We start from the raw sequence: 26,602 nt of genomic DNA on the forward strand, positions 1-26,602 counted from the left end.
TATACTTTTAGAGTTGTTTTGTTTTGTTTGAGCCTAAGTACAGGATTTTATGTTTATTGCTATTATGTTTCTTCCTACTACATGTGACTCATTATTCCGTATTAATGATTTAGATGATCAAATTGCTATTAATATTATACTCAGCCTTTTGTCATCTAGTTTCCATAATAAACCAAAGCCTACAACCTCCCTCTTGGTTGCCATTGCTGATTCATTAAGACTTTTGCACATGTAACAAACCTGCACATGTACCCCCTGAATCTAAAAGCTGAAAAAGACTTTTGCATGAATTTTATATTTCACTAATTCTAAAGTGAATATTTCTTTCACATTTTACATATTTGAAATTATGGCTTAAAATCAGTGGGATCTTCAAGAGAATGAGAAGACAAGCCACAGAGTGGGAGAAAATATTTGCAAAATACATATCTGATAAAGGGCTATTATCTAAAATATACAAAGAACTCTTAAAACTTAACAATAAGAAAATGAACAACCCAATTTAAAAACGGGCAAAAGACCTAAACAGACACCATACCCAAAAAACATAGAAAGATGGTACATAAACACCTAAAAAGATGTTCAACATCATCTGTCATTAGGGAATTACAAATTAAAACCACAATGAGTTACCACCATGTACCTATTAGAATGGCCAAAATTCAAAACACTGTCAACACGAAATGCTAGTGAGAATGTGGAGCAACACAAACTCTCATTCATTGCTGATGGAAATGCAAAGCAGTACAGCCACTTTGAAATACAGTCTAGGAGTTCCTTACAAAACTAGACATACTCCTATCAGATGATCCAATAATCATACTTGTTGGTATTTACCCAAAGGAGTTGAAAACTTATGTTCTCACAAAAACCTTCACATGGATGTTTGTTGCAGCTTTACTTACAATTGCCAAAACTTTGAAGCAACTAAGATATCCTTCAGTAGGTAAACGGATAAACTATGATATATCCAGATGGTGGAATATTATTTGGCACTAAAAAGAAATAAGCCATCAAATGACATAGAAGAAACTTAATGCATATTACTATGATAAAACTTAAATAAAAGAAACCTGTCTGAAAAGGCTACATACTGTATAATTTCAACTACATTATGTTCTGAAAAAAGCAAAACTATGGAGACAGTAAAATGATTAGTGGTTCCCAGAGATCAGTGGGTAGGGAGGAATGAATAGGCAGAATACAGAGGATTTTTATGGCAGTAAGACTATTCTATATGATAGTATAACAGTGGATACATGTCATATACTTGTTCAAACCCATACAATATACACCACCAAGGGTGGGCCCTACTGTAAACTATGCAGTCTGGAAGGTAATGATGTGTCGATGCAGGTTCATTGATTATAATAAATATCCTAAGCCTTGTGCAAGATATTGATAGTTGGACAGTTTGTGTGGGGGACGTGGGGTAGATAGGAAGACTCTGTACTTTCTGCTCAAGTTTACTGTGAACCTAAAATTGCTCTAAAAACCAAACCTTTTTGTTGGGCATGATGGCTCGTGCCTATAATCCCAACACTTTGGGAGGCTGAGGCGGGCGAATCTCAGGAGCTCAAGACCAGCCTGGCCAACATGGTGAAACCCCATCTCTACTAAATACAAAAAAAAAAAAAAAAAAAAAATTAGCTGGGCGTGGTGGCGGGTGCCTGTAATCCCAGGTGTGTGGGAGGCTGAAACAGGAGAAACATTTGCACCGGGAGGTGGACGTTGCAGTGAGCTGAGATTGTGCCATTGCACTCCAGCCTGGGCAACAAGAGTGAAACTCTGTCTCAAAAAAAAAAAAATTAAATAAACCTTATTATTTTTTTTAAAAAAAATCAGTGTGATCTTAAAATCCCTGTTGGCCAGGTTATAGCCATGATATGGTGGTCATTACCTATACATGCACAAACACGGTTATTGCTACTCATATTATCAGCACTTCACATGAGTTACATGTACTGTTAAGATTTCTCATGCTAACTTTAAAATTTCTTCAAAAAGATTACGCTATGATTTGTTACTAAAACAAAAATTTATAATAAGCATGGAATAGCGCAGAAACAGAGCAATGAGATATACTTTTGATATTAATCAGCAAATAATAGTCACTGGGGTAATGACTACACTCTGTGTTTTCTTGTGAATGCAGGACCTAGGAGAGAAGTGTCATGAGTTCATGAAAATGTGCTGCATTTTATTCCTGATATAAGTACAAAAGGGCCATCAAGTGGCAAGTAATGTATTTAAGAGAAATTAAATATATTTAAGAGAACTATGATTACTTTCCTGCTGAATTCTACCAAACATTTAAATAACTAATACCAATTCTTCTCAAACTCTTCTTGAAAATTGAGGAAGGAATTCTTCCAAACTCATTCTATACTCATTCTATGAGGCCAGCATTACCCTGATACCAAAACCAGACAAGGCCAAAAAAAAAAAAAAAAAAAAAAAAAAAATAGGTCAAAATCCCTGATGAACATAGATACAAAAATTCTCAGCAAAATACTAGCAAAGCAAATCAAACTGTACATAGAAAAGACTGTAAACCATGATACCATGATCAAGTGGGATTTATCCCAGATATGCAAAGATGGTTTAACATAAGCAAATCAATAAACATAATATATCACATCAACAGAATGAAGGACAAAACCCGTCTGATCATCTCAACAGATACAGAAAAAGCATTTGATACAATTCAACATCCCTTCATGATAAGAACCTTCAACAAACTAGGTATAAAAGGAGCATATCACAAGACAATAAAGGCCATGTATGACAAACCCACAGCTAACTTTATACCGAAGCTTTGACCTTCTCCTGGAACAAGACAAGGATGCCCACACTCACCATTCTTATTCAACATAGAACTGGAATTCCTAGCCAGAAAAATTAGGCAAGAGAAAGAAATAAAGGACATCCGAATTGGAAATGAGAAAATGAAATTTTTCCTACCTGCCAATGGCATGATCTTCTATATAAAAAACCCTAAAAGCTCTGCCAAAAGACACCTGGAACTGATTAAACAAATTCATTAAAGTTATAGAACACAAAATTAACATACAAAAATCAGTAGCATTTCTTTACACAAAAAACCAACTGGTGAAAAAAGAAATCGAGAAAGTAATCCCATTTACAAGATAGCCTTAAAAAATACCTAGTAATAAATTTAATCAAGGAGGTGAAAGACCTCTACAAGGAAAACAATAAAATACTGAGGAAAAAATGAAGAAATCACAAAGAGATGAAAACATATTCATGGATTAGAAGTAATATTGTGAAAATAACCACACTACCAAAAGTGATCCTTAGATTCAATGCTAATTTACATTAGTATAACCACTATGGAGAACAATATGGAGACTCCTCAGAAAACTAGTAATAGATCTACCACATGATCCAGCAATCCCACTGCTGGGTATATATCCAAAAGAAAGGAAATCAGTATATTAAAGAGATATCTGCACACCCATGTTTATTGCAGCACTATTTACAACAGCCAAGATAGGTAATCAACCTGTGCCCACCAACAAATGCATGGATAAAGAAAATACTATTCAGCCATAAAAAAAGAATGAAATTCTGTCATTTGCAAGAACATGGATGGAGTTGGAAGGCATTATGTTAAGTGACATAAGCCAGGCACAGAAAAATGAATATCACACGTTCTCATTCATATGTGGGAACTAAAAAGGTGAATCTCATGGAGGTAGAGAGTTGAATGATGGTTACCAGAGGCTGTCAAGGGTAAGGGGAAAAGGAAATGAAGGCAGATTGATTAATGGATACACAATGCAGTTAGATAGAAAAACTAAGTTTTAGTATTTGATAGCACAGAAGAGTGACTATAGTTAACAATAATTTTTTGTAGATTCACAATAGCTAGGAGAGAAAATTTGAAATATTCCCAACACAAAGATATGATAAACATTTGAGGTGATGGGTATTATAATTATCCTAATTTGATCACTACATATTGTATGCATGCCCCCAAAATATCACATGTACCCCGTAATTATTATATGCAATTATTATGTATCAATAATAAAGTGTCTTCAAGTCAAAGATATATGATCTTATCCACTTACACACTTGATCCACACATTTGTTGCAGATAAAACTTCCATGGTCCTTTAGAACAACCAGGAGTGAACTGCGTAGTGAGAATTTTTCCTTGGCAGATGTGAAAGTGATTGTAAGACAAGCGTACGAGTGAAGTCTCCAAAGATAATGAAAGAACCTAGTGCATGGTTGTTAGAAAGTGAATACAATCAATGGAGACAGCATAATTAGAGAGCAATTAAACAAAGGAAATTTGATGCACCTGGATCAGACATAGCTTAACTTCTCTTAGATATGATATTTTGGCTAAATTTGTGCATGTGAGTTTGCACACTTTGAAACATTTGATCAGTTAAAAGAGGCTAAAAACCTGGTTCAGGAGGCATATATTTTTTAAAGCAAAGTTGATAGTTAACAGGACATCTCAGTCTAAGGTAACTAGGCCAAGCACCTTCACGACTACAATAGCATCCTAACTTTCCTGCCTGCATCCACTTTTGCATCCTGAAATCCATTCTGCGTGCTTTTCTAAATACACATACACACCCATTAAAGGGTTTCACCATCTGCATGATTTTCTATTGCTCTTAAGAAAAATTCAGGCCGGGCGCGGTGGCTCAAGCCTGTAATCCCAGCACTTTGGGAGGCCGAGACGGGCGGATCACAAGGTCAGGAGATCGAGACCATCCTGGCTAACCTGGTGAAACCCCGTCTCTACTAAAAAATACAAAAAACTAGCCGGGCGAGGTGGCGGGTGCCTGTAGTCCCAGCTACTCTGGAGGCTGAGGCAGGAGAATGGCGTGAACCCGGGAGGCGGAGCTTGCAGTGAGCTGAGATCCGGCCACTGCACTCCAGCCTGGGGGACAGAGCGAGACTCCGTCTCAAAAAAAAAAAAAAAAAAAAAAAAAAAATTCAAAACTCCTTCATGTGGCTCGGTCTGGACCAACTCTCCAGCCTCACCTCACTGCACAATGGCGTTGTTAGCGCCAGACACTAAGTTCTTTCAGTTCCTTATATGTGCCATGCTCCTGCTTATTGGGGGTTTCTCTGCCTGGTGTTTCACTTACCACTTCACTTCATTTGGTAAGCTCCTATTCATCCTTCAGCTGCCAGTTCAGTGGTCACTTTCTCAGGGAAGCCTTTCCCAGCCTCCCTGACTACAGCAACTTTTTTGTACACACACGGCACCATGTCTGTCTTTTGCACCATGTCTCTCTTTATCCTGGCAGTTAACATGGTTAAAATTTTTCACTTATTTGTATGATTATTTGATCAATGCTTTATCTTGTCCTTCCCATACACAAAACAAAAACTGCAAGCTCCAAGGATATAGTAACCATCTTTCTACTCACCATTGTAATCCCTACTACTATTCCATTATGAAGTGGGTGCTCACTAAATATTAAAAGAATTAATGTTAAGTAAAGACACCTCCATATTTCTTCTTTATTTTCTGTAACCACTTTTCATAAATCCTGGAAGTTGGCAGCCCTAATCAAATATGTTTTACTATAATGTTAACAAAATGTGGTGAAAGTCCTCAAAAAGATAAAGCCAGAGTAGGCTTCCCATTAATGGTTTGCAATTACACAAAGACTAATGTTTTAAGGAGGACAAGATAGCTAAATGATGAATGGTTGTGATTCCACTGATAAAGAATGCAGTTCCTCAGCCAGGTGCTATGGCTCTCTCCTGTAATCCCAGCACTTTGGGAAGCTGAGGTGGGCTTATCCCTTGAGGTCAGGAGTTCATGGCCAGTCTGGCCGACACAGTGAAACCCTGTCTCTACTAAAATTACAAAAATTAGCTGGCTGTGGTGGTGCATGCCTGTAGTTCCAGCTACTCAGGAGGATGAGGCAGAAGAATCACCTGAATCTTGGAGGTGGAGGCCAAAGTGAGCCAAGGTCGTACCACTGCACTCCAGCCTGGGTGACAGAGTGAGACCCTGTCTTTAAAAAAAAAAAAAAGAATGCAATTTCTATTATCTTGTCATATTTGTGATTAACTTCCAAAAAAAAAAAAAAAAAAAAAAAACCCCAGCCAGATTAAATAGATATTTTCTTGGGAGAAAACTTCTAGTTAGAGAGACTTGATTTTAAAAGTGTTAGCTTAGTCAATGTTCTGCATCAGTTAAGAATACACAGGGAGGGAATGCCTCTGTGATTCTAAGGATTTGTTTTTATAAAATCTCAACAATGTTTATGTGTCTATGTGAATGTAAAACTATTTTGATCTCAGTATAAAATATAATGGATTGTGGCCAGTTATGGTGGCTCATGCCTGTAATACCAGTGCTTTGGGAGGTTGAGGCAGGAGCATCACTTGAGCCTAGGAGTAGGGGTTGTAGTGAGCTGTGATTCCGCCACTACACTCCAGCCTGGGTGACAGAGAGAGATCCTGTCTCTGAAAAAAATAAACAATGAGTAAATAACCAAAAAAAAAAAAAAATTAAAATAGTAGATTTCATCAGTTTTATACCCCTTAGATGTTAGCAACAGGCGTTGACTTTGGCAATTAGACAGAAAAGAAGCTTATTAACAGAATGTTAGAGGTCCTACTTTTTCTTTTTCTTTTTCGTTTTTTTTTTTTTTTTTTTTTTTTTGGCGGAGGTTCCCCTCTTTCCCCCAGGCTGGAGTGCAGTGGCGCGATCTCGGCTCATTGCAAGCTCCGCCTCCCGGGTTCACGCCATTCTCCTGCCTCAGCCTCCTGAGTAGCTGGGACTACAGGCGCCCGTCACCTCGCCAGGCTAATTTTTTGTATTTTTAGTAGGACGGGGTTTCACCGTGTTAGCCAGGATGGTCTTGATCTCCTGACCTCGTGATCTGCCCGCGTCGGCCTCCCAAAGTGCTGGGATTACAGGCTTGAGTCACCGCGCCCCGTCGGTTCTACTTGTTCTGACATTGAAATTGCCTAGGTGCTTTGGGAGACCCTTCAACTACAGAGCAATTAATTCCTGGTTTGAGACACCCCTTCTGCGTAAAGATACTTCCCCTTCCAGGCCGGGAACGGTGGCTCACGCCTGTAATCCCAGCACTTTGGAAGGCGGGCAGATCACGAGGTCAGGAGATCGAGACCATCCTGGCTAAAACGGTGAAACCCCGTCTCTACTAAAAATACAAAAAAAAAAAAATTAGCCGAGCGTGGTAGTGGTCACTTGTAGTCCCAGCTACTCAGGAGGCTGAGGCAGGAGAATGGCGTGAACCTGGGAGGCGGAGCTTGCAGTGAACCGAGATCGCTCCACTACACTCCAGCCTGGGCGACAGAGCGAGACTCTGTCTCAAAAAAAAAAAAAAAAAAAGGCAATGGGGAGAGATTAGTATGCTTGTAAGCAGTTATCAATGGTAGTGGTGCCATCTGGAAAATTAGTCTTGGAAAAATAAGTCTGGTCTAGCAGTTACGTAGGGAAGGGATCCTAGAGTTTCCCCCAGTGAGCTGTGAGCATCCAGAGTAGTTGACAAGGTCCCACAGTTAATGGCTACTTCTGGCTACTGGCAGAGGCAAAGTGAATCTTCTCTGGAAGAAAGCTTCCTTAGTTATCAACTTGCGAACAGGGACTCCCATTGAATAAAATCAAGACGTGAATTCACAATCCAATAGCTCAGATACAAAAGAAAGCAATCCATTATGTCTGAGAGACAGTGAACAAAACCAATAATTTTAGACCCTCTTCTCAACTACGGCAGTTATTAAAATGATCGGATAGAAAAATACAGACCTGCCTTATAGGTAATATTTTGAAAAATTGAGGATGCATCACATAAAAGACAATCCGAAAAGGAAAAATCCCAACAAATTTGAAAAGAAATAAATGCAGCCTTTAGAAATTTTTTTAAATGGCATTATTAAAATTTAAAAAGTAATCTACAATTAAAGACCAAATAAGACATTTTAAGAGAGAAATAGTAAACCAGAATATACATTTAAAAATACCTAGCATATAGTGCAAAATGACGAGATGGAAAAATATTTTTAAAAATATTAAGTGAAGTGGAAGATAAAATGAGAAGATTTGCATACATCTAATCAGAATCCCAAAAGGAGAGAAAAAGAGAATGCAAAAGAGGAAACAAAATGAGATCTAACAGGCTATCTACAAAGGCACAACAATGAGAATTACAACAGATCTCTCAACAAAAATAATGGAATAAAAAAATGTATACGCAGAAGAACTCTCTTTTGAGAAAATGAGGGTAAAATAAAGATTTTTTTAACCCAAAGGAAGTAGATTTCCACCAAGGAATCAGCCAAAATAACTTCTAAAGGATATATTTCAAGGCAGAGAATCATTCCAGAATGATAGTTTGAGATGCAAGAAGAAATAATTTTTCCAAAAGGCAAACATATCTATAAGGACAAACATTATATAAAATAATAATAATACAGGCAGAATTAACGTACTAGAAAATAATAGCATATAGGTCAGAAGAGGCGTGATGAAAGTTAAAACATTCTAGGATACTTGTATATTTTAGGAAAGAAGTTAAGATATTATTTAACTTCAAACTCTAATAGATAACATCAAGTTAAGCGTGCATGATAACACCTCAAGGATAGTAATCAAAAGAATAGAATAAATTTGCAGTGCACAAGACCAAAGCATGAGAAATAAAAATACAGAATAATACAAAAATAAACTAACAAAAGTTCAACAAAAATTTAAATAGATTAAACTCATTAGTCAAAAGATGGAAATTATGAGATAACATTTTTAAGTCCGGCTATATACTGTAAAGAAGAAAACATATAAACCTAAGAATTTAAAAAGGTTGAATGTAAAGGGATGAAAAATTATATCCCAGACAGCTATTAGCAAAAAGGAAGCTGGAATAACTATTTGAATGGTAGTTGCAATAGATTTTAAGACAGAACATCTTAATAAAAGGTTAAATTCACCAGAAATATGTTGCATTATAAAATTATATACATCTAATAAAAAACAGCCCCAAATATGTAAAGCAAAACTGATGCAACCTAAGGAGAAGCTGACAAATCCACAGCCTCTCCCAATTCCTAATAATCAAGCAGAATAAATATCAGTAATGAATAAAGTCATGAACTAGTGAATACATAGAGACCTTTTTGTGCAACAATTAGAAAACACACATTCTTCTCAAGTAGACATATAACATTTGTGAAAATGATATCTATGCAAGATCATAAAACAACAAGAGTTAAAGACCAGATAACATTGTCTGGTCACAATGTAATTAAAGTCCAAGTCAATTACAAATAAATAAATAAATAAAATGTTTTGTAATATTTGTCTGTTTAAAAAACAGTTCCTCAAAAAGCTAAACACAAAGTTACCACGTGACCCAGCAATTCCATTCCTAGGTATATACCAAAAGAACTGAAAACATATGTCCTCACAAAAACTTTACATTAATGTTCATAGCAGCATTATTTAATTGCCCAAAGTGGGAACAGCCTGAATATTCATCAACTGATAGGTAAATAAACAAAATACGGTATATTAGTACAATTCACTGTTATTCCATCATGGAAAGGAATGAAGTATTGATAATATGCTTCAACATGGATAAACTTTGGAAATATTATGCTAAGTGAAAGAAGCTAGATCACATATTGTATGTTTCCATTTAAATGAAATACCTAGAATAAAGAAATCTATAGATAGAAAGCACATTAGCCATTGCCAGGGCATGAGAGCATGAGGTTTGAGGAGTAATTGCCTGTGGGTATAGAGTTTCTTCTTTTAGGTGATGACAATGTTCTGTAATTAATGGTGGTGATGTCTGTGCAACTTTGTGAATCTAGTAAAACCACTGAATTATACCACTGAGAGTAATACAAGTGGAACTGCTTCTGTTTCCACCCCTGGTTCTCAGACTCACGTAATCATCCTATTGAGGATGAGTACCATGAAAATACATTTGATTCAAAGTATCTATGTGTCCTGAAGGATGGCACTGGATTCTTGTAAAGCATTGCTTCTAAGCTGGCCCTTCAGTTATCCTTAACCAGGCCATTCTAACACTCTATCAGGCCAGCAGTTTCTAGGTGGTGTGAAATGAGATAGTTCTAGGGAAATGCCCACTGCCTGCACCTCCTTTTCTTTAAAGGGAGTCCTCTGATCTGTTGCAATATTATGTGTGATTCAAAACCAGTTAATTAAACAGGGTTAGCTCCCAGACAGTGGTACTGAAAGAAAGGCAAACTCATCTTAGATATATCTATTCCTGTCTCAGTGAGTTGCTGGTTCTTCCAATGTGGAAAGTTTACAATGCAAACCCCTGCAAATGTTTTCTTCCCTCTCACTACCTCTGACTGGATTACAAACCCATTTGTAATTAGTCATAGTGGTCCAAGTGATAGATTAAGCTGACAGGTTTAAGCCAACTATGTCCCACTAAAATCACAATTTTAAGAACAGAGAGAGGAGTTCACCCCTACAAATTTCATGTAATTAGGAAAGGGAAATGGATGCCAGGCAGCTAAAAATGACAAAAACAGAGGGTATATATATCATTACATTACATTACATTACATTACATTACATTACATTACATTACATTACATTAACTGGTTCCTCCTCCTATTATCCAAAGCAAGGCTTTCCCATTTGGGATAGAACAATGTAGAGTTGGAATTCCACTGATGAAGAACAAATCTGTACTAAAGCATTCACTACCAAAAATGGCTATCTACATATAAAGATCATAACCATAGAGGAAAAAATGTTTCCGGCTTTGATGGGAAACTTGTTTATCTGAGATTCAAGTCAACAAGTATGTAGAGCGTAAGATATATACCAGATGCCACTGGGAAATACAAGAATGAGTAAAACATAATCTTGCTTACAAAAAAAAAATCAGTGGAGATTATTAGAATTTCAGACAGGGATGTTGTGCAGTCTCATGGAAACAAGCACACGTTTCTGCTCTGCTGTCTCAAAGTTTTGTTTTCTGAAGGTCTTAGAGTGTCAGCACTGCCTTCTTCCTTTGTTCTTCACGAAATTAAAAGCTAGACAGATCCCGACTAATGTTGCGTATTAGCTTGTTGATCATAATTGCCGATTTAAATTAACACACATACTTACCAGGAAACATTTGAGGGGAAAAAAATTCCTTCAGGGGTAAAGAGTTCAATGCAATTAAAAAAACAAAAAAAAGGAAGAGAAAAAATTATAGTCTGGTTTTCCAGATAAAAGACAAGGTAGGTAAAGTAAAAGAATTGACTGCCTGTAGACTGGGGTCTTCCTGACCCTCCTTGAGTCCACTCACTCCTAGAATCACTAATATCCCTATTTCTAATATCCCTATCCCTATGTTCACACTACATACAAGAAGTCAGGAGTAATTAGTAGCAAACTCTACCTGACTTCCAGGGTTGTTCAAATCATCAGCAAATACACTGTGGACTTCTAACCAACTGGATAAAATATTGCAAAACATTTTTTATCAGACAGTTTTTAAATAAACAAGCAAAAAATACTCCAGGTGACAGATACAAAAAGGGAATTCAGAGTCAGAAGCTGAGCAGTTGCAGAAGATTTATAGAAATATCTAAACCAATCAGAGCTCTTAATTGGGCTAGATCCTGGAGCTTTAAAGCCTGTATCTGGCAGAGAATCCATGGTTTACGGTCATGCAAATGGAAGCTGGAATGAGATATCTACTGAAATCCGGGAAATAGACAGACTTCTCTGTTCATGAAAGAAGAAACAGAAAATTTCTTTCTAATCACTATCTAGAGAAACAGTCAAGAAACTTGCTGTACACTAACAGCTAGGAGAGAAAAAAGATCCACTCTTGAGAAATTAGAATCCCAAGCTGCACCGTACATATGTGTGAGGTTCTCGCTTATTTAACCCATGTAGTATACATTTATACACCAAGAAATTTGCATAAAAACCAATCCAGAATCAGTGAAAGCCATTCGGCTCTGACAGAGGCTAATGCAAAGTAAAGATAATCCTCTAGTCAAGGAGATTATTTATATCCCCTAAAATATAATCACAGCTAAGATTTTAGTATGTGTTTTTCCAGGCCACATTTTTCTACGGATTAAAATACCCACATCATACAAATATAGAGTCTGTGTGTTGGTGGAAGAGGGTCATTCTTACTGCCATCTTGAATTATGACATCGAAACTTTCTCTTTTGTTTTTACTTCAAGTTCTGGAGATACTGGATTGCTTTATCGTGTTGCTTTATATTGATCCCTTTCATGGTCATGAGAGAATGTGTCTCTCATAATATAAATAACAACAATAAAAAGGCAAAGTCTAATTCATACAATGTAAAAAGTTGGCTAAAATTATTTTCCTTGGGAATTAATAATCTGTCCCTTTATTCTCACATAAAATCCATTAGAAGTCAAAAAAATCTTCAAACTTTTTTCTCCACATAGAACCTAATTTTGATCAAATATAAGAAAGTGTGTTTTATGATTAGCTGCTTCCTAAGCCTTGACTTTTACTTTAATCTTTACTTGTGTTTTGAGGATGCACACTTACTCACTCTCTCCTGAATCATAATCTCTTAACCTCTTAATCTCCTGGTTCCTTTTGCTTTCTTCAACACTGAGGACAAGAAAAAGGCTACCGTCCTCATTGGTTGAAGCACTGATTCATAATCTTGTCACAATGTGTACACTCATAATCTTATCACTTTTCAGCTGGTTCTAGATGCATCTCCCTTCCTCTCCATTGTAGAGGGATAAAATAAAATACCTCAATTTATAATCCATATTTTTAACATAATTTTTGTTTATACCACAATCCCTGAATTTTCAGTCAAATTTTTTTCAAAGGAATCTCCCCCACCCCTCCCTTCTCTTTGCAAGGCCACTGTTTGATCCGGTTAAGTTTTTATACGGAAAACATTTTAAGCAGCTCCAGTTGCTGATTTTACAAAGAATAAAAACAGAAATGATAGGAGCATTTGGCAAGAACCCTTAGACCTGAGCAGCAACCCACTGATATATTCCTGCTGCAGAAGTGATTTGTTTTGTTTCATGAACTTGTACAAGCGACTCTTTCTTTTTCAGTGCAAACGTAGTCACAAAAGGGAAAAAGACCAGCACACTGTGGGGAGCACATATTTGGTTCTTTAACCAAGTTTTAAAAATATGTTTTATGTCAATATCTAAATTACATAGAGCAAGCTGACACGCTCTCTTTTCCTTTCGTTTATGAACTCTATTCTGAAAGTGGGTGTGAAATAATCCTTTTGCTTGTGCTTCTGGATTGGCTTTGATGAGTTAGGTGTTAAATATGACTGGTTCAGATGTCACATATCGATGCAGGGCATAAATGTCGGCGTTTAGATGGAGAATAATTGGATTCATATCTGTGTTATGTTTTCGAATTGCTGGGTCAGTTCTGGGTCTCTTGCTGTAAATTCTTCATCACAGACCCAAGTAAAAGGAATGTGACAGATTTAATACCTTGAATAAGTTATTAACTGTAAGGATGCATAAAACAGTGGCACTGCTGAGCAGAGAACATTACACTGCTCATAATTCTGTAAATGAAAATTAAAGTTTTTTTCATTTTAGTGAAATATATTTTTCATTAGCTCTCTTGCTTTACTCAAGTAAGTTCTTTATGTTTGATCTAATGTAATCACTTTTATTTGGCCATTGAATTTATGAATGTTTAAACTCTAACATCCAAGCGTGAGAGAATGAATTTGATAAGAGAAGGGAGTTGTTTATAATGTTTCACTTCCCAAAATGTCAAGTGGCAGCCAGGTGGCTACTGTTGACTGCAACTGTGATTTTTCATGAGAACAATATCTAATGCAAATCCCATTATAGAGACTTCATGAAATATCACCATTTATCGTCATAGCATATTTGCCTTTTGTTATGGCCTAAAAGAAAGAGAACTGAAATCTAGTCACACCTATTAATTTTAAAATTATTTGAAAAAGAAAAAAAAAATAAGAAGCCAAGAAGTCAGGAGGAGGAGGATGGGTGTTTTTCATACCTCCCAGCATCAGCACTAGAATCTTTAATGGTGGCTGGTGCTGGAGAGCAGCTTGGGTTTTTCTGTGGTAGAATAACAGCAGTGGTTCTCTTATGTCTGTGTTACCAGGCCATCCCCACTCCAAGAAAATTCTTCATTTCTACAGCACCTTTTATCATGCAAGCTCAGAGTGTACAGGGTAATTCAACACAATTACATTCACTTGGCCATCCATTTTATTACTTGAACATTGAATACCTCCTATAGAAAAAGTCAGTTGCTGCCAATAAAGAGCTGTACTATAAGTTATGCAAGAGTTTCTCAAACTTGGCTTATTCAACACCACCTTCTGTACTTATTTAGCACACACTTTTACAGGTACTGTTCCAAGTACTTTATGAATACTAGTCTATTTAATCCTCATAGCAATCCAATGACCTCTTTTATTGCCACAAGAAATTGAGGTTCACAGAAATATAGTAATTTGCCCAAGACCACACCTTCACAAATTTTGCAGTGTCCACATCTCATCTACACATTATTTATCTACTAATTTTCTTTAAGTGACTTTTTTCTCCTTAAGTAAAAGTGTACTTAAGGAGTCTTATTGCTTCCATAAAGGGACAACAAATATTACCATGAGCTTAATGTGGTAATTATATTTTCAAGTATACATTAAAATAAATACATATATCACATCACACCCACTAGGATGGCTGCAGTCAATAAAATGGAAAATAACTAGTGTTAGTGAGGATACGGAGAAATCGGAACCCTCACACTCTGTCAGTGGTAATGTAAGACGCTGTAGCTACCATGGAAAACAGTTTGGTGGTTTCTAAAAAATGTTAAACAAAGAGTTATTATGTGAGCCAGCAATCTCACTCCCGGATATATTGCCCATAAGTTTGAAAATAAGGACTCAAATACTTGTACATGGATGTTCATTGCAGCATGATTCATAATAGCCAAGAAGTGTAAACAACCCAAATGTCCACCAACTGCCGAATGGATAAACAAAATGTGATACATCCATACAAATAAATTTCCAAATAATGGAAAATTATTTGACCATAAAAGGGATTGAAATACTGATACATCATACAAAACTGATGAACCTTGAAAACATTATGCAAAGTGAAAGAAGCCAGACACAAAAGGCCACATATTGTACAATTCCGTTTATAAAAAATATTCAGAATAGGTAAATCCATAGAAACAGGAAATAGATTCATGATTATCAGAAGATATCTGGAGAGAAGAATGAGGAGTGACTGCTGAATGCCTATGGGGTTTCTTTTTGAGGGGATAAAAATGTTCTGAAGTTAGATAGTAATAATCAATGGTCAGTTTTGTGAGTATACTAAAAACCACTAAAATCCACACTTTTAAAAGGGTGAACCTGATGATAGTGAATTGGATCTCAATAAAGCTGCTATTTTAAAAATAGAAAATAAAAGAGAAAGATTTCAAAAGATGCTTCAGGGATACTGCAAATATCTTCTTTCATTTGTAAGGCAACCATTCCTTGTATGTGAATAAGGATTTTCCAGGTACCATAAGACAGAAACAAAATACAGAATTAAAAAATGGATGGAGAGGATGGTTTTTAAAAATACACACATATTACATTTTTAAAGATGTGTTTGTGTTCTACCTAAAATAATTTCATATGTACTGCCCGAGGTAAACGCACCAAGATTTGGCAAGCACTGTTGAATATCACAGTGGTCAGCAAGACTGGGTTTGAAGCCCAGTTCTAGCACTTACTATGTGAGCTGGGAAAGTTCTTTAATGTTTCTAAAACTTGATTTCTTCATTTGTAAAACAGAGATAATTCCTGGGAGTGCCAATATCAGGGAAGCCTGGGTCATTAACTTAATATGGTAACATGTCTTGTTTATAGCCTAGAAAGGCAACGTGCTAAAAACATTATGTGTAATGTCATTATATGCTCCTAAAAACTGTATGGTCTAATTTAAATATAATAACCAAGTGTATAGTCTTCACTGTGCACAATTCCTCTAGATACTATTGAAAATCTAATGTCTTCTAATGTCATACCCACTAAAAGGGTTATTGATACAGAATCATTGCCTTCTTCAAATTCCTTAAATTCAGACTCTGTTGTCTGACAGATCACATTTTGTTTTTAAAATTTTAATACATCAATTTATGGTAAATTGTATCATTCTACACTCTAGTAAAGCTATGTCAAAAAAGTATTTGTATTTTATTTATATTTATGTTCTAAATTTACAAGTTGTGGGGATCTTGTATGTACCCTCAAAAGGATTACATCTTAGAATGCTGAAAAAAATTGCTCAAAAATCTATAAACTTGCCAAAAAGAAAACATAAATAAAGTACAGAAACTATTACTCAACTCTTAATTGACACTAGGGTCTTAGTGTATCCTATTGGCTTCTGAGAGACCCACTCATGTACAACAGCATTCATTAACTAAAAATAAATTTCAAATGTGCAGATTCAGTGACAATAATAATAAACAAATGCCAAATTACTACGATATATTATACCCTTGCACCAGCAATTGAAATGAGCTTGGAGTCTTTGAAAGTCCATGTAGCAATAAAAGTATGGCCCCCAACTGGATCAGAAATGTGAGTGTGAAAACACTTTTTCTTTTAAAGAGTCTATGTAACAAGTCCTGAAGTAATAATTCAAGTATTAAGCATACTATTACTCCTATCTCTTAGTCTCATATTTGATTGAATGCTTAGGAATCTACCTCACAGGGAGATGCTATGTCAACCAGTCACCTTTGCAAAGCAATCAAGGTTACCAAAACAGATTATGTTTATAAGACAAGGTCAAAAAGAACTTCAGCAACTCTTAGCATCTGAGTTAATCCCTAGTTTAATTTTTTCAAGTGTTCCCAGTCGGTCCCTAATTATTTCTATTTAACTCACCCTTTACACATGCAGAGCCAAGTAGAGTGAATTGGGCCCATGGGTTTTACATTTTTATTAAAAGACAGAGGTAACATTTAACCAAGTTGAATTGTGGGTGGCAGCTCACTGCATGATTTTTTTTCAGAGGAAATTTGATTGAACACATGGAGCTGGGCTGTGCAACAAGGTCACTATTTGCTTTACAAGTAGGTCTATATAAAATGGTATTTGGCAAGTATTCACCAAAACCCCTTGCACTGTACCACAGCTAAATTATTGTCCTTCCTGCTACCTTTCAGTTACCAAAATAAAAAGGTCAGAATCATGACACTTTTTAAAAAAATGCAAATGAGTTCTGTTAGCAGTAACTATTTGTAACAAACTTCCATTTCTATTAACCACATTAGGACAGTGATATTTTCCTACATACATTCTGTGAGCTCAATAAATGCTCTCTGACAAAGCTGAGCTCTAATATATGTGTGTATGTGTGTGAGAATATGCAAATATACAAATTGCCAAGTTGTTAAATGTCTGTTTATGTGTTTCCACAGAAGTGCTACTCTTCACAAGTGCCTAAAATGTAAAGATATATAGAAATAAGTATAAAGACCCAGGTATAGAGACACTAAATTACAATCAAATTAGAAAAGTAAAAGAAGTATATGTGTCTTACAGTACACACATTAATGGGGAAAACATTCTAGTTTGAATTTTAATTAACAGCTAAAAATTTAGAAAGTATTATTTGCTTTCAGTTATAAAATACTGAGTATATTTATTATTCAACTTACAAGTATTCCCAGATTTTATTAATAGGCTTATATTAGATTTATTTTCTGTAAATTAAATCAACAAAGAAAATTAGCAACAAGCAGGGACTCCTAGGGAAACTTTTATTTAAATTTTAAAAAATTGTAAATTTAAAAGTTCTGTATAGAAAAAGAAGAACACATAAGTAAAGATACAAAATGAACTGGGAAAAAACTATGACATGTATGACAAACAGAAAAGTAATATAATAAATATATAAAGAATAATTTAAATCTATAAGAAAAAGATTAATATCTAAATTAAAATGTGGGCAAAGGCCATGAGTGGGCAAGTCACAAAAGAAAGAATTAAAATGTCCATTGAATACGTAAAAAGATATTCAACCTTACTTGTAATTGACAGAAAGCAAATTTTAAAAGAGGAGAGAAACGTTTTACCTAGAAAAGTCCCAAGTGTTTTTAAACTGGTAATATGAGGAGAGTTCAAAAAGCTCATGGAAAATGCATATTATAAAGAAACTATATGTGGATTTCAAATTTTTTGCACTCATACTAACTTGTAACATACCTGAACAGGATCTAGTTTGAAGCACTAAGAAAGATAAGATATCAGTTTGAAAAGATCCACTATTAGAACAACATGATTCTGCTAAAATTGAAGCTTGAACAAACATCAAATTTATGGTGAAGTTTGGGAGGAAGAATGGGGAAATCACTGATGGGATGAAATGGTGTGAAGATGAAGCCCACAGAAGCAGACAATCCACATCAATTTGAAAGGAAAAAATTAATCCTTTGCTGCCCTAATTGAGGAGGACCAACAATTAACAGCAGAAACAATAGTCAGCACCATAGATATCTCAATTGGTTCAGCTTATACAATTCTGACTGAAAAATTAAAGTGGAGCAAATTTTCTACTGGATGGGTGCCAAAACTATTGTACCAGATCAGCTGCAGACAAGAGCAGAGCTTTCAATGACAATTTTAAATAAGTGGGGTGAAGATCCTGAAGCATTTCTTCAAAGAATTGTAACAGAAGATGGAACATGGCTTTACCAGTACAATCCTGAAGAGAAAGCACAATCAAAGCAATGGCTACCAAGAGGTGGAAGTGATCTGGTCAAAGCAAAAGTGGACCAGTCAAGAGCAAAGGTCATGGTGTATCAGTCTGTTCTCACACTGCTATAAAGAACTACCTGAGACTGGGTAATTTATGCAGAAAAGAGGTTTAATTGACTTACAGTTCCACAGGCTGTACAGGAAGCATGACTGGGAGACCTCAGGAAACTTACAATCATGGTGGAAGGTGAAGGGTAAGCAAGCATGTGTTATCATGGTAGAGCAATAGAGAGAGAGAAGAGGGAGGTGCCACACACTTTCAAACAACCAGATCTCATGAGAACTCACTATCATGAGAACAGGAAGGGGAAAACTGCCCCCATGATTCAGTCACCTCCCATCAGGCCCCTCTCCCAACACATGGGGATTACAATTCAACATGAGATTTGGGTGAGGATACAGAGCCAAACCATATCACATGGCAACAGTTTTTTGGAAGGCTCAAAGCATTTTGCTTGTTGACTTTATGGAGGGCCAAAGAACAATAACATCTACCTACTATGAGAGTGTTTTGAGAAAGTTAGCCAAAGCTTTAGCAGAAAATCATCCAAGAAAGCTTTACCAGAAGAGGTCTTCTCCGCTCTGCTCATTCCTCTCATCAAACAAAGACAATTTTGTAAGAATTTCAATGGAAAAATCATCAGACATCTGCCTTACACTTCTACTTGGCTCCTCCTGACTTCTTTTTGTTTCCTAATCTTAAAATATCTGTAAAGGGCACCTTTTTTCTTCAGTTAATAATGTGAAAAAAACTGCTTTGACATGATTAAATTCCAAGGTCACTCACTTCTTTAAGGATGGACTAAATGGTATCATTGCTTACAAAACTGTCTTGAACTTGATGGAGCTTATGTTGAGAACTAAAGTTTATATATTTTTATTTTTATCTTTTAATTCTGTCTTTCCATTAACTTTTTAAAATATAGAGATGGGAGTCTCACTATGTTGTCCAGGCTGGTCCTGAACTCCTGGGCTCAATCAGTCCTCCCACCTTGGCCTCCCAAAATCTTGGGATTACAGATGTGAGCCACCACACTCAGCCTCCGTGAAATTTTGGATCCCCTCATACATAGTATTGGTGATATTGGTCTCAATACAAGCACTCTCATTTTGTGAGTCAGGGTATAAACTGACTATACCTTTCTGGAGGGCAATTTGGCAATATTGTGTTAAGACAAATATGCCTACCCTTTGATGCAACAATTCCAATTCCAGGAATTAATCCTAAGGAAATCATCAAATTAATGATCAAAAATACATACATATACATGTTATGTAAATATAACATAAATGTGTGTGTGTGTGTGTGTGTGTGTGTGTGTGGTGGTATTGTAAGATTCCATAACACTTGAAAAACCCAAATCTCTAAAAAAACAGGGTAAGTTAAATAATTTATTATGGTACTCTCAAACAACGAAATGAACAACTATATTTAAAATGAAAATGTAGAATTACATTTATTAACAAAAATTTTAAGGTATATTATTGAGAAACTAAGTTTTAAAACAGTTTTGGTCCTTTTTTTGCAAGAAATCTGTGTAACAAAAGTTTAGAGTTATGCTAAAATAAGAACATTAGTTGTCTCTGGGCAATGAGATTTTATCTAATTTTTTTCTTGCTACTGTTCTGTATAGTTTAACTTTTTGGCAGTGTATGTATTATGTTTATAATCAGAAAAAGATCTCAACTTTATCTTATTGATATTCTTTTCACCAATTCCCCAGTTTTAGGAGCAGCAAAAAACATGACCCTACAAGTCAAACTGTTGACTACTGAACCTTCAAATTATTAATTATTGCCCTAACAATTCCCTCCTCTCTATTGGAAATATTTAATTTCTAAATTGCAATGTCTAACTTTCCCTTAATCTGTTGAACACAAGAAATCAATGTGACTGACAGAAGTGACAGGTAATGTTTCTTTTCCTTTCCCAACACTTCTAGCACAGTTCTGCTGGAAATACATACGGTATTTATTCAACAAACACTGCTTCAATTGTAGTATTACAAGGATCCTGGAGACTTTCCAGTGCCGTCCATGGTAATCTGATATCAGCTAAAGAACTAAGTTGTTGGATTATCCAAAATAATAAAATAAATTATACTTCCCTGAGGTTTCTTCTACATCTAATTGATTAACACAAAACAAAGCTACACTATAATCTACAGAAGAGGAGGATTTTTCTGATTCGCAAATGACATGATTTATAAAACAACAAAGCCATCAGACTGATGGGACTGTTGTTTTTCTACATTACTTAGCAATCATGAAGCATGACAATGTGAATTTTTTTGGCCTTTTATAAAAACTTCTTAGAAGAGTTGGACTTAAAGATTACCGTTCAGAATACTACCCTTCAAGACCTTTCTTCCTCATCCACTGAGAAGATACCAGCTAGAGCACTGGGAACCCACTAAGCAGACCAAGTGGAGGGCAGTGTTTTTAGGTATCCAGGTGGTGAGCAGCGCATGGGAATGTTCACCTAGTAGATTTGCACCCTAATATCTTTTAACATAATAAATGCAGCTGGTTCTCCATATCAGTGGGTCCACATCCATGGATCAAACCAACTGCAGATCAAAAATATACAGACAGAAAAAAGTTGATGGCTGCATCTGTACTGAACATATGCAGACTTGTTTTCTTGTCATTATTCCCTAAATAATACAGTATAGCAACTATTTACATAATATTTGCATTGTATTAGGTATTACAAGTAATCTGGATATGATTTAAAGTATTTGGGAGGATGTATGTAGGTTGTATGAAAATACTATACCATCTTATATGAGGGATTTGAACATCCCTGGATTTTGGTATCCAGGGGGGTCCTGGAACCAATCTCCCACAGATACCAAGATGTCACCATACAAAAATTATGCTATCTATTCTGTATAGTTCATCCATTCTGTGTAGTTTAACTTTAACTAGTATTATGTGTTATGCACCATTCATTTTTAAAACTGGATATACTGGATTATAGGATCTGCAAGCTATTAATATACTGGATTACATTGCCAATTCTTTGCCACTGACTCATCTTTCACTAGAGAACTCACTACATTGCAGAGTTTTTATATCCTTATCAGTAATGTTAAGAAAATATGTAATCCTTGAAGAGTTTTGTTTAAATTGCTAGACTGATCGCTAAATAGCATGATGTCATTTGAGGCTCTGTTGCATTTATCACTGTGCTCTTTGGTGAGGGAAGAATTCTTCGTTTTCATCCAAAATTTTGTTTTTCTAATTTGAAAGTCGTATAGGCTGAAAAAGACATTGTAGCAAACCATAAAGGTATAAAGAAATGAAAACAACTCATACTATACCATTCTCAAATAGGATGAGTATTTTTTACATGTCTTGTAGCCAAGTGGTTAAAAGGGCAGGCTGCTGAAATCATAGTGCCCAGGGTTCAAATCCCAGATTTGCCAGTTACTAATTCTGTGCCCCTAAGCAAGCGGCTTTGTGATTCAGTTTCTCAAGAGAAGGGAGGAGGGAAATATTAGAGAAGAACTCTTAATGGGTGGTTATGAGAATTAAATAGGTTAATATATGTAAGTGCTTGGAACAGTGCCTGGCACATGGTCTCATGTTAACTATAGCTATTATTTCCATTTTGAATCAATACATTAAATATATGGAATATACACATATGAAATCATACTGTTTGGCATCCTGCTTTTTCACTTAACAAATTATCTTGAGCATCTTTTTTTTCCTTTTTTAAAATTTTTTCATGTAAATTAATATAGAATTGTGTAATCATTTTTAATCACTACATAGCATTAAATTGCAAAGATGTATAAAATTCTGTAACCAATCAGAGGAAACTATTGTAAAGGCTCTATTCCATAATATAATCTCATCATGAAGATCAAATTGGGTTATTAAGCAAAAAAAGTGAAAGTATAGTCTGCTACTAAATCTTTAAAGTTTTTTACTAGCTTGGTTTTTTAAAAAGACAGTTATTTTAAAACAAAAAACTAATGTGCAATCCTTATAGTTCTCCTGATTGTTTATCCTCAGAAAATAACATCAAAGGCTCTTCAAAATCTCCTAAGTTAGTACCACTTGCTTTGGCTGATTTCATCACCTAAAAGATCTTACTTCAGATTGTTCCAGGGTACATGAAAAATAACCATGAAACAGAGCTATTTTTAAACTGAATTTTATAAGAAGGGGACCAAACAAGACTGATCTCAGATATCTGGGGTATAAAATACAGAGACCTTTTCAGTATATATTTCTATTTCTTTATAGAACATTTTTGTCATGGAAGACTATAAAGTTTATGATCTTACAGGACTTTTTATTGCTGATGTATAGTATCTACAATGCTGATGTAGAAAAAAAAAATAATCTTCTCTGCCTTGTCACCCAAGGTTTGAGTTCATGGTCATATCAAACTTCCAGACCAACCTTCCAAGTTTTAAGGCCACCTTATTATACTCTGGGGAGGATTCATATGGCCGGGAATATCATTGCAACAATCTTAAAGACCAGTCCAAAAAACCCTCTCAGTTTCAGAAATATTTCATATCTCTTCCACATTCCTCAAAATCACAGGTTTGTGCTAAATCTGAAAAAAAAAAAATTATACTACTCTTTTTTCTATATGTGAAGATAACTTTATTGATCAACCTTCAGGCTCAGTGCTTTGGACTTGACCAGGCTTATTCACATCTGTGATGGATTACAAAGGACATGTGTTTTCAAGGCTAGAATTTAGTTTGTGACCATGGAATAGAAAACCTTAGTTAAGGGAGACCAAATGTTAAGCTCTGGTCTTATTTTTATGTATATATACCAACCAGTGATTCTTAAACTAGCCATGATTAAGAATCCCCCGGGAAATTTTCAATGCAAATTCTCAGGTCCAACCCCAAACCTATAGAGTTGAAAACTACAGGATCAAAACCCAGGATGTATTTATTAACAGTTTAACATATTTTAATATATATACTTATTATGTATATTATATATGTGTAATATATATATACATATTTCCTCAAGAAATATTAATGCAAGACAGCACAAATCCATCTATGGACTGGAGTTTGGGAGGTACTGCTCTAACTACCTGGGTTAGACAGTATATTCATTTAGACAAATATTTTTAAGAACTTATTGGCCGGGCGCGGTGGCTCAAGCCTGTAATCCCAGCACTTTGGGAGGCCGAGACGGGCGGATCACGAGGTCAGGAGATCAAGACCATCCTGGCTAACACGGTGAAACCCCGTCTCTACTAAAAAATACAAAAAAAAAAAACTTAGCCGGGCGAGGTGGCAGGCGCCTGTAGTCCCAGCTACTCGGGAGGCTGAGGCAGGAGAATGGCGTGAACCTGGGAGGCGGAGCTTGCAGTGAGCTGAGATCCGGCCACTGCACTCCAGCCTGGGTGACAGAGCGAGACTCCGTCTCAAAAAAAAAAAAAAAAAAAAAAAAAAAGAACTTATTGTGGTTAGGTCTCTGGTGATACAAAGGAAATAAAGTGTGAAATCCCTGTAAACAAGCTACTGAGCCAGTATTCCAGCATTCTCCAAAATGTTTTCCATGAGACGTTTATAGGTATTACATTCAAAAAGGTATTATGATCAAATAAATTTGGTAAACTCTAGATTAAGCACATTTAACACATTTCTTTACTTCAGAATTTTTCAGGGCCTTTAATATGTTGTGTCTTTCCAAGAAGGAAGTCAGACTTCTCTCTACATGGAATTCTTTTTTCACAGAGTATGTCTTAGAACAAATTTTCCAAAGAATACGGTTTTGGAAGTGTTGAACTAGATTATCAATTTCTTACGGACAATGATCATGACTTTCTACATTTTTAAACTCCTGTAGCACCTAAACAAAGATTACTAGTACATGGAAAGTCAGTTGGTCAAATGAATTCTCACAATCTGAAAGGTAGGTTTATTATCCAAGATGTTAAGGAAATGGAGGCTGAAAAAGTATTAAAGATTGCCTGTGCCTACAGTGTAAAGCTGTCGTTTATTCCATTACTTTTTTGAATTTCATTTCCTCTTTTGGAGTGTTGGCTCATATTTATGCCCCCAGTAAAGCAATGGCTTACTTGTGAACTGCCAGTTTGTCTCTTACTAACATTTTAAAATTAGCCTTCATAGATGCTAATAATTTTACTCAGAAGAAAGCTGTGTCTGTGGAATGATGTTGGAACTGTGACAGCAGAAACACCATAGGAGCCAAGGAGCTTAGCATGCCTCAAAAGGTGAGAATGGCACACATATGCACCAATTTTTCTTATCAAAATATATCAGCACTTGTACAGGAATACAAGAAGAATACGAGGAGAATAATCACAGCATTGGGGAAATAGCATGCTAGTCTTGTAGCTACTTCCAGCATAAGGACCTTGCTGGGCATTATCTGCCAGGCTGTGGTGCAGAAAACCATTATACAGCATGGAAAAGTGAACTTGGCAAATGAAGGATAAGAGGAAAATCAAAAGAACAGTTTCTGTCATCAGTTCTCCTTTTCCAGGACTGAAGCAAACTTGTTTGATATTTTTAGTTTGCTTGATTCTAAATGACATGAAAATGCTTCCATTTCACTGGGGGAGGGCCAGCTGGAGTGAAAATCAAATGGCTGAGAACTGAGGTTTTATGTTTTATCTTTTAATATGGGAAAGAAAAGAAAAAACACTGTATCTCAGAGTGGTTAGAAACCAAATTGTTTTTTATAGTCTGCATCCTGCTTTGATGAAATGGGGGTGGTTTTCATGATGTCATCCACATGGTTTAAATAAACAGTATACTAAGGTTAACAAGCTACAATCATAACAGAACTATTAGGGGATTATAGCTAGGCTAATTTGATCAATTACTTTCAGTTCCAGAGGTCTCTAGATGAGACAGAAGCCAGTATACACATTTTGGCAGATAAAAAATTAGTTTGGTCAACACATACCCTGATGGTAATGAACATTCTTTCAAACTTCATTTTTCATCCCCGAGAGAGTAGAATCCCACTAATGCCAGTCACTGCCACTCAAAACCAGCCAAGAAGATAACAGTATTTTAGGCGCCAGAAATTTGCATTCCATGGGGTAGACTAGGACTAGTCTTTTGGCTGCTCCATTGTGTCTGTGTTATATTTTAAGTTTTCCTCTCAGTATTTTTCTATTCAAAATTAATTGAAACTAGGAATAACTATCTAAAGTTTGTTTTTTGGGGTTATTTGTTTTGTTTGTTTTTGAGATGGAGTTTTGCTCTTGTCACCCAGGCTGGAGTGCAATGAAGCAATCTCGGCTCACTGCAACCGCCACCTCCCAGGTTCAAGTGATTCTCCTGCCTCAGCCTCCCAAGTAGCTGGGATTACAGGTGTCCGCCACGACACCTGGCTAATTTTTTGTATGTTTAGTAGAGACGGGGTTTTGCCATGTTGGGAAGGCTGGTCTCGAACTCCTGACCTCGGGTGATCTGCCCACCTTGGCCTCCCAAAGTGCTGGGATTATAGGCATGAGCCACTGCACCTGGCCAACTATCTAAAGTTTTTAGTCATTGTATGCTATGCCTTCGACAGTTGATATTTTATTTCTTCTTCTTTTTATTTTTTATTTTTTTCCATAGCATGTTTGTTTGTTTACTTTAAGTTCTCGGATACATGTGAAGAACCTACAGGTTCATTACATAGGTATACATGTGCCATAGTGGTTTGCTGCACCTATCAGCCCATCATCTAGGTTTTAAGCTCTACATGCATTAGGTATTTGTCTAAATGCTCTCCTTCCCCTGCCCCCAACCCCTGGACACGCCCTGGTGTCTGATAT

The sequence above is a fragment of the Papio anubis genome, chromosome 5, assembly GCF_008728515.1.
Source record: "Papio anubis isolate 15944 chromosome 5, Panubis1.0, whole genome shotgun sequence".
Classification (NCBI taxonomy): domain Eukaryota; kingdom Metazoa; phylum Chordata; class Mammalia; order Primates; family Cercopithecidae; genus Papio; species Papio anubis.